At 33.7% G+C, this 12089-nt stretch overlaps 1 pseudogene across 1 annotated transcript; it reads left to right on the top strand.

Annotated features, from left to right (window-relative positions):
* The first annotated feature begins 200 nt into the window (after positions 1-200).
* LOC149556155 (putative disease resistance protein At1g61300) lies at positions 201-3444 on the top strand (annotated as a pseudogene). The gene is made up of 2 exons (XR_016364637.1): positions 201-541; positions 916-3444. The product of XR_016364637.1 is annotated as a putative disease resistance protein At1g61300 (transcript).
* The last annotated feature ends 8645 nt before the right edge of the window (positions 3445-12089 follow it).

Below are 12089 nucleotides of genomic sequence, written 5' to 3'. Positions count from 1 at the left end.
TGGTAGAAACGGGGAAACCCATTTTGTCGCATCAGTGGAAAAGCCCGTTGAGATGATGAAATCGATTCAGTGAGGCTACACATCCCATGACTTCTCTATCCAGCCTGAGTTGGATTTTCCATTAGGTGGGCACTTAACTTATGGCGTCTTCCTCTTAATTTGCACTTAACGATTGGAAAAGAAGTTTTGGGCATTTCTTGATGATCAAGAATTACAATTGGGAGATTCTAATTCCCTCTGCCATACAAAATGCAATATCCTTTTCTAGGGTGCACATCGCTATCTTTTGACCTCGATTTGCTGATTCCGCTTGGTGTTTAGATGAGCCGGTTGACATGTTGAAAAACAAGGCTTTGTTTATTCCTGTATTTTTTGATGTCAAGCTTTTTGACCTTCGCTACCCTCAAAAGCGAGTCTATGCAACTGCATTTGCTAAGCATGCGCAAAAGGGGAGACCTAACAATGAGAGGCTTCAACAGTGGAAAGAAGCCCTCCAGTGTTCTTCTGTCATGTCTGGCTATGAATTCAGCACATCTAACTGGTAAGCCATCGCTTAATTTTGTCATTAACTATTTTCTTTCGGTTGTTTGCTTTCAATCCTATATGACTCTGTGTTTTTATTTGTGGTTCTTACACTCTCCATATTGTAGTTATTAGCTTTCAACAGGTCATATTGATGTGATTAGAGCGTCTAGTTTTAACTGTGTTCTTTTTTCTTATCAATGTTTTAAATCATATTCTATGATTTATCATTTTATTTTGCTCTTTAGCTCTCTATCCTAATAAATCATAGAATATGATTCAAAATGTTGATGAGAAAATATAACAGAATTTTATTCAGAAGCTCATAATCACTCTCCATATTGATTTTGGATTCTGAACAATTTTGAATTCTCATTCGCTTGAAATTGCCAGTAATGTGGAAATGCTATGTACAAAGATTGCCTTGGTTGTGCTAAAAGAAGTCGGAAAGACATCTACGGGCTTCCCAAGATATGGTGAAGTTGCAGAACACTCGGCAGTGTCAACAGTTAGATCAGCACAAGTTAGGAAATCATTTTTTCTGCCCAGAGATTCACATCCAGTGGGGATAGATTCTAAAGTTGAAGACATGTTCAACTTGCTACAAGACTTGCATGTTCCAGTTATAGGCGTCGTTGGTATGGGCGGATCAGGGAAGACAAGACATTTCTTCTCCAAAATGTTTACAACAAAACGAAATCTAGGTTAGATAATTCTGTTTGGCTCTCTATTTCTAAATCTTATTCTCTCAAGAATTTGCAACTTGATACAACCTTTCAAATAGGTTTAATAAGAGAAAATAGTGAGAAATCTATCAGGCTCTCTTTATTTGAAGAGATAACGGCTGAACTGATTCGTGAGCATCTACAAGGGAAAAGATATCTTATAGGGCTGGATGCTCTGTGGACAGTAGATGATATCTTAGGTAAACTTAGTCTTCCAGCTGATAAAGATTGTAAAGTTGTGGTGACCACAAGAAATAAGGAGGTTGCTAGAAATTTAAAAGCTCATTTTTATGAGATGAAAAATTTGTCAGATGAAGACAGTTGGAAGCTGTTTTGTATCTACATATTTTCAGATTGTAAAGAAAATAGAGCACCCTCGCACTTGGAAGAGAGGTGGGTTGTGAGATTGTAAAGCAATGTGGAAATTTGCCCCAGGCTATCAGAACTGCAGCAGCATCTCTGGCCAACACCACACGCCTCAGCAAATGGGATTCCAAGCGCCGTCAGTTCGAAAGAGCAGTAATTCCCTTGGGTGAGCATGATCCTGTGATGGATATATTAAAATTGAGTTATGATTCCTTGCCAATACATCATACACCCTGTTTTGCCTATCTTTCCTTCTCCCCGAGGATGAGAAGATAGATTGTGAATACCCGTAAATCTATGGATTGGCGAGGGACTCATCCCAGCCGGGGTCGAGCAGTGGGAATTGTTAGACCGACTTGCCCAGCCTTAAACCCAGAATTTACTCTAAGTTATTCAAAAGGTTGACCAAAAATTGTAAGATTCATGATTTGTTGCATGATCTGCTCATACACATTTCCAGACAAAATAAATGTACTTTTTCTGTTGAGGAAGCCTCTACATGTACAAGTGTTGTCTGTGGGTGGTGTTGGATTTTACTAGCCAAGAAAGATGTTAATGATAATGCCCTCTCACACAGCCGTCCCGCTTATCTCCAAACACTCTCGCTATCTCAGAATAAGGACATTAGAAGCATTCCAGAAAACTGTTTTATTGTTATGAGAGGACTGCATGTGCTGGATTTGAGTTCTACACACATCTCTGCACTGCCTGCATCCCTTGGAAAGATGATACTTCTTAAAGTCCTCAATTTAAGGGATACAAGGATATACGAGGTGCTACCATCATCCATGTGTGAGAAATTTGAAAAGTCTCTGATTTCTTGCAATGCCATGTTTCTTAACAGAATGGATAAGTGGTCTTAAATGTCTTCAGCATTTAGAATGTGGTTATATTTATCACATGCCGAATGGAATATCAAATATGGTCTCTTTGAGTATACTGCAGTCAGGTGTATTGGCGCTCTCCATGGAAGATAATTTGGCCAAGATGGCTCATCTTCAGTAAGTAAGGTTCCTTGCACAGCTGAAGAAGATGCGTCATTTTGAAATCCAGAATGCGCAGTTTCCTAACAAAATAAGAGTAATGAAACATCTGGAAATTGTTTAGTTAGAGAGATTTGCAGTGCCAAGTTGGATATGTTGTACGGAAAATCTGAGGGAATTGAGCTTATCTAACTGTGAATTTAGTGATTTTCCCGAGTTCCAATCTACTGAGCTTGAATCTGTATGGGAATCACAGGTGCAGAAAATTGCCAAAGGCGTTTGGAAAATCGGGAGGATTTCCACACCTCCGCTTCCTTCAAATTATTTACTTCACTAAAATGGAGGAGGGAGCAATGGCATATCTTGAAGAACTACATAAATCTAGATGTTTCAATCTGCAGAAAGTGGGAGAGGGATTGGAGCTGTTGAAAAAGACTGCAGAATTTCACTTTTGAAGGGTTAAGGGAGATGGTGAACTTACGGAGAATGTTGGGAAGGCCAAGAATATTGGAATAAAATCAAAACAATGAATCCTCAGGTAATTATTAACCTAAATTTCAATCAACCTCAATTTTATCTTTCTGAAGGAGTGTAATTTCATATTATTTTGACTACAAGATTGGTACATAAATCTTATTGATTAATTTATGTAAAAACTAAAAAATATTTCTACTGGTTGGAAAACCAGCTATAGCAGCCTCCAGAAGATTCTTTGATTTTGAAAAAAATGGGAGTCGAGAATAATGTCATCAAGAATTGAAGCAGAGTTGAACTCTTGAACAATGGCCTCAATGTACTCCTGCCCTTTGATCAGATCAAAATGATTTAACGAAGAATTCTGTTTTTAACCTTTTTGTAGTTTGGAGTCAAAATTTTCTGGACCACCCATGTCCAGAAATAGAACTGTAGATAATTCGCCTCCCATCTGACCCAAGTAACTTTTCCAATTGGCTTTCTTCACAGGTAACTGATTTGATGGCACTAGAGGAAGTGGAAAAAGATCAAAACAGGGTTTCCAGGTTTCATGTGCATTGACCTTGAATTATCTATATTCAGTAAGAAAGGTGTACACGCAAGGCTTCTGCAAGGATCATTTTGCCAATTATATCGAGTAGATTGGACCCTTTTAAGGATTTTTTTTTACTGAAACTCTCTTTTCTATTATATGGAAGGCTATTGAAAGGATTCTGTTAACCATTAAATTTCTGGTAAGATGTCACATGGATAGCTGATAGTTATGTTCCAAGGGGCAATGAAAAATAAGGTAGGAAAAATATGGAGCTTCTTTCTCTTCTCTCCATATCATAAGGGTTCAATCCTTTTTCTGGCATTGCCAACTATAATAACACTCTATGCCATTGTGATGTCCCCAAATTATGAGTACCTAATTTGGCCCTTAGAGTTTAGGGATAGCTTTTAGCTTTGATTGAGAACTTGCAAGCAAGTTAGGCATCATATATAATTGTAATTGAAAATTAAATATTCAAAATTCATTATTTATAGTCATAGTTAATACATACAATTTCAATTAGAATGTTGGGGATTAAGCATTTAATAAGTTATATGCACTATGGTTTTAAAGTGATTGTTAATGCTTTTTGATTCTATTCGCTTAACAAGTTGTCTATTTTTCAGAATCAATTTCACTCTTAGAGATATACAATTCATTTCAATTTATTGGTTACAAGATTTTAAAATAAATGCTGAGAGTTTTTAATATAAAAACAAAACAATAATGTACATAAATTGGAAAATTAAATTTTCAATTGACTTAAATAAAGGAGAGGAGCTAGAGCATGTGAATCCTAACTCTAGGAGTTCATGTGGCCTTCAATTTTTTTTGTTCGCCATCCCAACTAGCCTAGTTAGCAACTAAAAATCAAAAGTTCAGCCTATTTGGAAATGTGTCAACGCATGTGAAGACGTGATTGTCGGAAAGTAGACAAAACTTGCTAACTTGAACCATCAACCATGATATGCACGATTACCTAGGAAGATGTAGGAGTTCTTCATCGTGTAGGGTAGGATGGCGATTGTATGGCATTTTTTTGCTACACCACCCTATCCACCACCTTGACTACCAATATTTCATGTGGCCACCTTAAGTTTTAACATTGTAGTTGAATATTTTTAAGCCTTACTCTTATACAAGGTTGAGCAAACTATATCTTCATATTAACATGATACCTTCTAGCTAAGGTCAAGTGCATTATCTACTCTTTCAATTCTATATCTACTTTTGTAAAGAAGTTTCAACTTACATAGAAATTTGTTGTTGCATTTACTATGTGTTAAGTCACCTTAATTTCCTTTATGAAACTATATTTCTCATTGCAAATCATTTCAATATACATTCCTCTACAAATGGTAACAAGCACATTAAACTCTTAATTGTGAAGATTGGAATCAAAACTAACAATCTATTGTAAAGAAAAAGACACATCAAAATGAATTTGGGAGAACATTGAAACCAACAAGAACACTACTTATTAAACCCTTGATATTTAACATTGGAATTAAAATCAAAACCATTGACACTAAATATACCAATAAAAGGAAATGAATAAAAAATCTATTTGGCTTAAAATTGAATTAAAAAGTAGAGAACTTTTGAAAGCTCTAACTCCCATCATTAGAATTGAAAGTAATTATGCATAGGCATATGAGTAATTGTGGAGGACTACTCAAAAGTAGTACTATGAAAGAATGACAAAAATATATTTTGCTTGCACAATTCAGTAAAACTTTTGACTATTCCTCCAGAGATTCTGAAACCCAAGCTTGATTGAATAAATTGAAACCCTTAACACTAAATCTAAAACCCCCAAAACAATAAAGTGATATGAATTAAAAATCCTTGTAGAAAATAAATGATTTTAAATCAACAAATAACTTTTTAAATCATGAACTCCCAACATTGGAATTGAAATAGCAAACACCTACTACACTTAAGTTGACAATCTAAAATTGATCAATTGAAATGAATTTGCAAATTAGTAAGAAGACTTGAAAACCATGTTGCAAATAACTATTAAACTCTTCATCTTTAACATTGGAATTGAAATAAGAAACCTTTAACATTAAACCTAAGCACCTTGAAAAATATTTAAAATCCCTCTAGAGTAAAATTGATTTTAGAATAATGGAGGTTTTTTAGTGGGATTTTAAAGAGTTTTTATTGGGAGGTATGAGGTGGCTTGACCTTGTCATCAAGCATATGTCATTTAGAGGTGTTTTAGGTGCTATTTTTGGGCCTTTTTTCTTGAATTCTACCCAGTTGGTTGAATTAACATTATACTTAATGAGTTTTGCGAGTTTTGCAACTCATTTCAAGGAGTTCTCTCTTATGCATTTTTTTGGCCCTTAGTGATTTTCTTGGTCTTTTGAGTAGAATTTTTGCATTATTTTGTATCTCGGTTTATGATATTCAGAAGCTACCTTGGAGACTATTTTGGCATTTTTTTTATCATCTTTTTGTCATTTTGCATAGTTGTGTTCATGTGATTTGATAAAACTGTTAGTGAAAGCATTATTTTTCTGTTAGTTTTGTCTCACTTTTGTACCTTTTCTGTAATAAATGTATGGCACAGTTTGCAAGTTGTGTAAAGTCAATGTAATGTCCTCTCCATTGTGAAAGATCAATTTTCCTTTACTAAGAAAATATCTATTCCAACCTTTCTGCAAAATATTTATGTGCATGCATGTGTTAGGAAAGTTGTGTTAGTTTGAAAATTGTTTCATGGTTTTCAAGTGTAAAAGTTCTTTGAATATCATTGATTCAAACTTTAGGTGCATCACCATAGGTTTAGTTTAGTTTTTCCTTTATCTTTTTATCCCTTTCCCTCATAAGTTTTGAAGTGAAGTATCTGATAGGAACCGGCCTAGAAATCAGAGGTCTCACCTGAATTGCATGTCCCACATCAAAGTGATTCCCATGTTATACCAGAATCACTAAACTCAATCAGTTTAGTATCGGGTACAAATAATGGTACTTAACAATACTTACAAACTATATTGATTCATATCAACTACTATGTTGTCTATCACCCATTAAGTATCATACCAAAATGTCTTTGGAACTCTTATGCACTAATTTATCAATCGATCAAATATAATATATCAAACAAAAAACACTTTTTTAGTTCATACTTTTTATTGACCATCACAAATTGGAGGAATGCCTAAGGTTGACAATCTAATTTATGAGCCCCACGGACTTAAATAAATGTTTATTCATGTATAATATTGTTGACTCCAAGGCAATTAGCAAATGGACTATCTTTCAATGAAAAACCATGATTAAGAGTAGGGAGATGTGCTACAAGAAGGAATATATGTGACAAGATGGAACACAACTCTGTTGAAACAACATAATGTGATACATAAATAAACCAAAACATTAGAGACTATATAACCTCTCCAAGGGAAAATGGGTTATTATGCAACAACAACCGAGAACATTGGATGTGAACACAAGAAAGGGACGAACTACACATTCCAAGGAAATTTGGATAAACTAACCACAATCAAGTTAGAAGGTATTTATTACACACACACACACACACACACACACACACACACACACACAGATGAACATCATTATCACAATAAAGTGGTTGTTTAGTTCCAATTATTCAAATTCATTTTTATTATAGTTGTGCAAAAAGTAGCACATAGATACTATAGTTAGAAAATACAAAATGAGTTTTCAAAGCAACCTTCGTTGTGATAATTAGCTTCCACACACGCGGCAATATTTTTTTACAGAATAAAACATAGTTTTTAAACATGACCAAATTACATTTTCTCTTGCATCTTTAAACTATCACACTAACTTTGTTATTCTGAAACTAGGGAGCACTTTGTGCCCATTAAATATTGCAAACCACCATCACATACCTACAAAAAACCCTAAACTCAATTTCTATCTCTATGTTTTTCATTGAAGTAATCATCTTCTCATTGTAGTGTACATAGATATTTCAACCTTCTTCATATTAACTACCACCTAAAATTGATTCTATACAACCTACGTACAACCACCCACAAAGTGCAAGTCAAGGTCCCTGTACAAACAAATTAATATGTCTATCACATTACTATTTTGAGCACAACAACTTGCAAAAATATTGAAGTGTACAATATTAACCCCCTACATACACCTGGCATCGGCTATCCTCCATATAGAATGCCCCAAAAGTCAAACAATTTGTTTTCAAACCTTTGAAAATACACTAAGGTTTTTCAAAAAAATGGTTGTTTTTATTACAAAATATGTTGATCATGAAGAGAAAATGCTAAAAAATTAAAGAAAATTTGTTGTGTTTTTTATTTCTTGAATTTTGGTCAAAGGTACATTTTATCTAGAGGATAACCACATCTTTCACATTTACCCCAAATTTTCAAAATAATAACACATCGATATTTTTGGTCTTTCCTCAGACTATTCACATTCATTACGATTTGCACGTTGATGGTCAACATTAACATCATCATTCTCTCCAACTTCATCTATTTCTTCCAAATTGTCTTCATTGTTTAGTACACATGATTCAACTCCCAATGCAATGTCATGTTTTTTGTTTTTCAATAGGACTAAAATAGATTCAAAATTCTTGTTCAATTCCTCAATCATCATAACACTCAGCCCTTCATCATGCCTCTACACCTTGATTCAGGCTATTTCATTGTCCAAGAATATTATTTGGACCACTACTCATAAGCCTTAAGAACTCGTTATTTGGATCATTACTAACCATCTCTTGGGGCATCGTTCCTCCTATTGGGGATTTATCCTATATAGGTCATAACCCCTTATAGTGTCATCCAATGTGTTCCCTAAAATATAAACTTCATAAGCTATTTGTTGGAATTGTCCATCGATCTAAAGGAAACCCATACAATTTGAGAGAAATATAGCTATTAACCAAGACAAAAAAATGAAATTGGTTTGAAAGTAAAAATTATCTCACCCAATTAGAGATGTGATTCTAGATTCCATGTACATACAATCCATTTTAAACTAATTTGATAGCATAATTGATAGAATCTATCTCTCCTTTGTCTTCTCCCATTCATGTACATTTTGGAAATCTCAAACTGCCAATTCAGTGACACTTTAACTCCCAACATAATTACATGGAAGATTATTTGTGAAATGTCTTTGTATACCCAGGGATCACACAATTTACTTCTCTACATCTATACTTGAAAGACTTTCCACTTTTGCTCGAACTATGTTTTCTTTATTCATGGCATAACTATGAGATAATCCGTATGACCACTTTCAATTGAGACAAACAAAAACAATTATGAGATTGAGCCTATAAGCCATATGTGTCAGTTAATTGATAGATCAAATAGTTATATAGAGTAAAAGAAAAATTAAGCATTGTTGACAAAAGCAGAACAACCGATTGAGATTAGTTGATGATTCGATTCATCTATGACTCGCTATGAGCATAGATTATGAGTAGATTTCATTGAAGGTTTATTACCCATCAATTATCCTTCAAAAGAACCACACATTGGGCTAAGTTGTATATTGTTGAAATCAACAATATTTTGATCCACAACCAAACAACGTATGCCTACATAGATCCTTTGATTGTCCAACTTCTTGGATGTATGGTCACTTGGTTTTAAGTTTACTATAATGAAATCCCATATTGCTATAATAGAAACCCTTACAATTACAAATATTATATCTAGATTCTATATGTCCTATATATACCTTTTATATAATGTTGACAATATAATTAGTTATATTGTAGTGTGTGTGTGTGTGTGTGTGTGTGTGTGTGTGGGTGCGCGCATGTGCATACAGATAGATAGATAGATATTAATGTAATATTTATTTATGTGTTCAATATGCATGTCTTATTGCTACTTCACTACTTAGAAGGGAAGGGGCAATTTGAATCCATCGGGATAATTCCCAAAAGAAGATGGCAATTACCATCCCTTAAAGCCTTCAAGGCTTGGTTTGAATATAGGATAAGAGCTTCGATCTGTAAACTTTGAGGGAACACTTTGTTTTGTTATGAATGAATTCTCCCTCTTTCTCAAAACTGGGGTAAAACTAACACCACTCTTAATATTGTATATTATTGATGGTTAATGAATCCAATTACACAATTTGTTAATGAATGTAGAATGTTCTCTCCCTTACCCCATGTAAAATATAATTATTGGATCATTACAAATTACTTTAGAATATAGGGTTATACAATCTGACTTAGACTGGTAAAGATACTAGCTATTTAATACGGTATTTGTAGATTGCTTTAGTATAATTTGACACTATGTGGTACACAACAAAATTGGACAAAACTTATAAATATTTTTTTTCAAATATATAATTCTTTTTTCTTATATATTTATGTTCTTTATTCTCTATTCACCTATGGACCTCCAATTCTTTTATATTTCAATGGATTCAAGATTATTGTGCTTAAGGCATACTACACAAATAAATCCTCATGATTTGATAGTAACCATTCAAGTATTCTATGGAATTATCAAAAGCAAATTAATAGCATCACCACAAACAAAGTTGTCCTTTTATTTAATCTATCAAACAACTTTGTTTTCAATGCCTTACCATTACAAAAAGATCCATGCATACATCATATAGAAAACAACCACATAAAATGCAACGAAAAATACTCAAAGTAACATTCAAAAAGTTTTAGCGTAGCAAATACTAAAGTTGGAAAATAGATAATGACTCGTGTAATTGAAGAAAAACGGACAAGTGGTTTACATACAAAATGATGAATAGAAACATACAAGAAAGAAAAGGAAAATACAATAGCAATAATAGTAGACAAGACTTATGTAGTAAGGTTTTTACAAACTAATTTAGAACTTGTTAAGAGGAAATAAACAAATTACCCTACAATCCAACTCAGTCCTCACAAAATGGAATTCAGATAGATTTCGGTCAATGCTACACCTTTTATTGGCAGCTCACCACTTTGTCTATCTACTCCTACACAATAACTTGTTATTTTGACACTTGAGCACAAACCTGTTATTCACATGGTGCAAGCATTAAAAGATCATCCATCGTTATTAAAACAACAACTCGAAATCGTTGTGCTAATGATACACAAGATGTGATGACTTAGGGTCTTCAAATTACCTATTTTGTATCAATTCAAGAGTCTTGGCTATCACCTACTGATTCTACTTTGTTACCAAAACCTTGTTTATTAGCACAAAAGTTGCCAAACCTAAGTGCAAGTATACATACCTTAGACACGTTTAAGGGCATAAAACACATCAATATTTCGAATATAAAATGAGTCAATATTTACACTAATATCCTCTCATGGCTTCTCTAGTGTAAGTAATGGATGATATTACCCTATATTCTACTTGACTCTTTTTGTAATCTGACATATTCTACAACTTTGTACAAACTTCTAACATCTTGTTGCAACTATGGTTAATGATAATGCTTGCTAATAAGACCAATGGTTTTCTCTTGACCAAAATGTCTATCTAATCTTCACAATGTTTCTCTTTGATTAAGTCCTCCCTCATGGAACTCCTTGGAATGTACAAATGACTATCACTTAAAAACAAACCATTCTAGATCATAAAATCTAACCATTTGGTCTTTATCTAGACTAATGATTATATATAGCCTCTGCAAGCTTTGCCAAAATTAGGATCCTTTAGGTACAAACTTTTGAGTTCCTTGAACCCAACAACCTCAATCTCCATATTTCTTAATAAATTTTGTCTCTTGTTAAGGGCATCTACAACCCCATTAAACTTTCTACTTCGTTGTTTCAAAACAAAAATGTAATTATGTAGAAACATAACCCATTTCAAATGTCTCTGCTTCAACTTGTTAGATAACTGAGCGAGGGTTTGGGGAGGGGGGTGAATCAGTTATGTCCAAATATCTCACAGTCCCTTCAAACATTTTATCATAATCAAAGCAACATAAACCTCAACAACAATAACTTCAATAAATACAATGTCTTGGGAGACATATCCAACATGAAACTTAACTCATCCACCAACTTCTTTCTAAATTGTTATCAAACTCTTCCTTGCATTACCGAGTGTCAGTAAATTTCCAATAATTACCCAGTGATAGTTTAGTTAGCATTGAGTTGCAGTAAACTCTAAAAACATGTAAATCAACTTGAAACACAAATAACATTAACACAATTTTGACATTAATATTTAATGTGGAAACCCTCTTAAAGTAAAAATCACCTAGGACCAACGACCCAAAAATTTCACTCTTCTAAAGCGATCTCTGTTAGGCGACTACCTTGTTAATGGTTACATACAATTTGTTAAAGTGACCTTGTTAGAAGATTTCACCAAAAGAACATCTAGACCTTATCAATCCCTGTCTACGACCAAAAAGAGTGGCTTGATTTAAATGACCTACCAACGCCAATAATTGATGTTACCATATAGGATTTCACAAAATTTTTAGGTCCACTCTGTGCTTTCTAGATTTTCT

The sequence above is a fragment of the Cupressus sempervirens genome, chromosome 5, assembly GCF_028749045.1.
Source record: "Cupressus sempervirens isolate cs-2001-9-10 chromosome 5, ASM2874904v1, whole genome shotgun sequence".
Taxonomy (NCBI): domain Eukaryota; kingdom Viridiplantae; phylum Streptophyta; class Pinopsida; order Cupressales; family Cupressaceae; genus Cupressus; species Cupressus sempervirens.
The sequence above is the reverse complement of the archived record's forward strand: the minus strand, read 5'-3'. Positions and strand labels throughout refer to the sequence as shown.